This window comes from Theropithecus gelada, chromosome 1 (genome assembly GCF_003255815.1).
Source record: "Theropithecus gelada isolate Dixy chromosome 1, Tgel_1.0, whole genome shotgun sequence".
Lineage (NCBI taxonomy): Eukaryota > Metazoa > Chordata > Mammalia > Primates > Cercopithecidae > Theropithecus > Theropithecus gelada.
Genome location: NC_037668.1, coordinates 21,641,441 through 21,644,356, shown reverse-complemented (window position 1 = coordinate 21,644,356; position 2,916 = coordinate 21,641,441). Strand labels below are relative to the sequence as shown.

General features: G+C 55.8%; 1 protein-coding gene across 2 annotated transcripts in view; it reads right to left on the bottom strand.

Annotated features, from left to right (window-relative positions):
- SEMA4A (semaphorin 4A) overlaps positions 1-1,806 on the bottom strand; it is a 30,232-nt gene extending 28,426 nt beyond the window's left edge. The window contains exon 1 of one of the 2 annotated variants that reach the window (XM_025371056.1): positions 1,430-1,806. The gene's annotated coding sequence lies outside the window, so the exon portion shown is untranslated. The remainder of the gene's footprint in view (positions 1-1,429) is intronic. The other variant, XM_025371048.1, reaches the window with a different exon arrangement.
- Positions 1,807-2,916: the final 1,110 nt, after the last annotated feature.

Sequence of the window (2,916 nt, the reverse complement as noted above, 5' to 3'; positions counted from 1 at the left end):
CCTTTTTTTTTTTTTTTTTTTTTTTGAGACAGAGTCTCGCTTTGTCGCCCAGGCTGCAGTGCAGTGGCGCGATCTCGGCTCACTGCAAGCTCCGCCTCCTGGGTTCACGCCATTCTCCTGCCTCAGCCTCCAAGTAGCTGAGACTACAGGCGCGCACCACCACTCCCGGCTAATTTTTTGTATTTTTGGTAGAGACGGGGTTTCACCGTGTTAGCCAGGATGGTCTTGATCTCCTGACCTCCTGATCTGCCTGCCTCGGCCTCCCAAAGTGCTGGGATTACAGGCGTGAGCCACCGTGCCCGGCCGGGGGTCTGCATTTTTATTTTGTACTGGGCCCCACAAATTATATAGCAGGTCCTGCACACAGCATCAAAGAAGCTCAGGGCTGACAGGGTACTCAGACATACCCCTCCTGACAACCGTGCAAATGAGGAAACCAAGGCCAAGGAGAAGTACCTTGGCTGGGGATGGTTTCAGGCAGCAGGTCAGGTGGGGTGGCAGTGGGAAGGGGTCAGATGTTCAGGGATCCGCCCACAGGGGCTGTGCTATTTTCATGGCTCTAATCTGGGAGTTCCCCCAGCCCATTTCTCCACAAGTCTTGGAGCCCAGCCTTGGGTCCTGCCATGACAACAACACTGAGTGTACCTTCTGCCCTGCCACAGTCCAGCTCCTCCCCTGCAACCCCTACACAGCATCTGATGGTAGCCCCTTCCTGCCAGGTTCTATTGTGCAGAGGAAAGGTCTAGATGTGGAGGTGGGAGGGGAGATGGAGAGGTTGCTTCCCACCCCTACTCCATGCTACCTCTGAGCTTCAGCCAGCCCCAGGCACTCAGTCTCTTCTGAGCCCCTGCAGAGCATGGATGCTTCACTAAAGGAGCAGCTCCTGGAGCCAGGAGAGAAGCAGCTCCTGGAGCCAGGAGAGAAGCCACTCCTGGCTTCAGCAGAGATCTGGCAGGTCCAGTTTCCCCCACCTCCTTCTCCCTTTCAGCTTCAGGGGCAGCCCACAGAAGAGCCCAGTCCTGGAGAGCTTTGCTTCCTGGCTTCCCTGACTTAGCTCCACCTGCCCTGGCCCTCATCTGCTCTCTTGTTATGATCACAAGCAAGTCAAGTCAACTTATATGTATTGAGTGCCTAGCGTGTGTAGGCACTAGGGACATCCCCAAACCTCTACGCCCCCTGTGTCCCTCCACCTCTTCCCATCCCCACTGTCTCCCAGCCTTTTTGCCACCCACCAGCTCAGTCCCTCCTAACCCCTTACCCAAGAGCTTCCCAGGTCCCCTCCTCCAGTCTGACTAGCTCTGGAAGGCTGCGCTGAGTATCACACACAATGGCCCGACCCCTCTGTCTGCCCCCTCCTTAGGGCAGAGCGAGCACCAGACAATGGCCCCGCCCTCTCCCTTCAGAACTGTCAGCTCTCCCGCTCCCTTACCTGGAGCTTGGGGATGCCGCTGCGTTTCCCTCCCTCTGGAATGCCAGGCTTTCCGGTCTCCCAGTGCCTCAGCCCCTGCCACACCCCCACCCCCATCCTCAACCCCATCCCGCCTCACTGGTCCTCAGTCACCATGGCGACCGCATCTCTAAGTGGGAGGGACTAGAATCTCCCCATATTCTTCCTCCTCCTACCCGTGTCCCACTGCGCCCCACCTTCTGTGGCTCCTGGATTCGCACGTGTGGAGGAGGAGGGGCTCCAGATGCGGGAAGAGGTGAAAAGGGGGTACAGTAGCTTCCAGTCCCTGCTCAGCTCCCTTGCCCACTTTCAGCAGGCACCACAGTGCACATGTCCCCACCTGGGTTCAGGGGGTCAGCCGGGGCTAATTCCTCTTTACAGCCGGTTCCTCTGGGTTTCCCTCTACCCTGGGAACTGTGTATATGCCAGGGCGACACAATTGGACTGCAGCCTGGCCCCATGCAAATTCAGTTTGCCAATGAGGACACAAGTGAGCCCACAAATATCTATGCAAATACGCAAATAAGCCAAGGGACAGACTGTGTCAAGAACCCCAAGGAGCCCTCTCCTATTCACAGTATCCTGACTTCTGAGGGAGGGGGTCCACTGCCAGGTTCAGGTTCTGCCTCTCCTTCCTAAGCTGCCTGAGAAGAAGGTGACTCCCCCAGAAGCCTTCTCTGGTTAACATCCTCTGAGACGTATTCAGAGGGAAAGGTTGTGCTGTAGAGGGCAGACTTCAGAAAGGACTTTCCAAGGGTCTAGACTAGATGGGCATAGGGAAAGAAAACTGAATTGGATTCTTTCCCATTCCGGGAGGAGCACAGGCAGGCAGTGGTTTGTATGGAGCCTTTCTGGGAGCCAAGCCTGTGCTCTCTCCCAGCCCTGATCCTAAACAGCCTTGTTACTAGAGCTCCCTTCTGTCCCCACTGGGCCCTAACTTCACTGGTAAAATGAGGAGTTGAAAAAGACCCTTCAGGCCGGGCGCATTGGCTCAAGCCTGTAATCCCAGCACTTTGGGAGGCTGAGGCGAGCGGACCACCTGAGGTTGGGAGTTCAAGACTGCCTGACCAACATGGAGAAACCACATCTCTACTAAAAATACAAAATTAGCCGGGCGTGGTGGCACATGCCTGTAATCCCAGCTACTCAGGAGGCTGAGGCAGGAGAATCACTTGAGCCCGGGAGATGGAGGTTGCAGTGACCTGAGATCATGCCATTGCACTCCAGCCTGGGCCACAACAGCAAAACTCCATTTCAAAAAAAAAAAAAAAAAAGAAAGAAAAGAAAAAGACAAAGCCCCTTCCAGGCTGGCCTCTGTCTCAGCTGGCAGGGGACTAGAAAAGGCACCATGAGTCTGGGATGAAGGGCCCTGGATCCCAGGCCTGGTTGCCTGTAGCCTGCTGTGTGATGCTGGGCAGAGCACCTCCCTGCCTCACATCCATAAAATAATGGCTTTTCAGCCTGCCTGG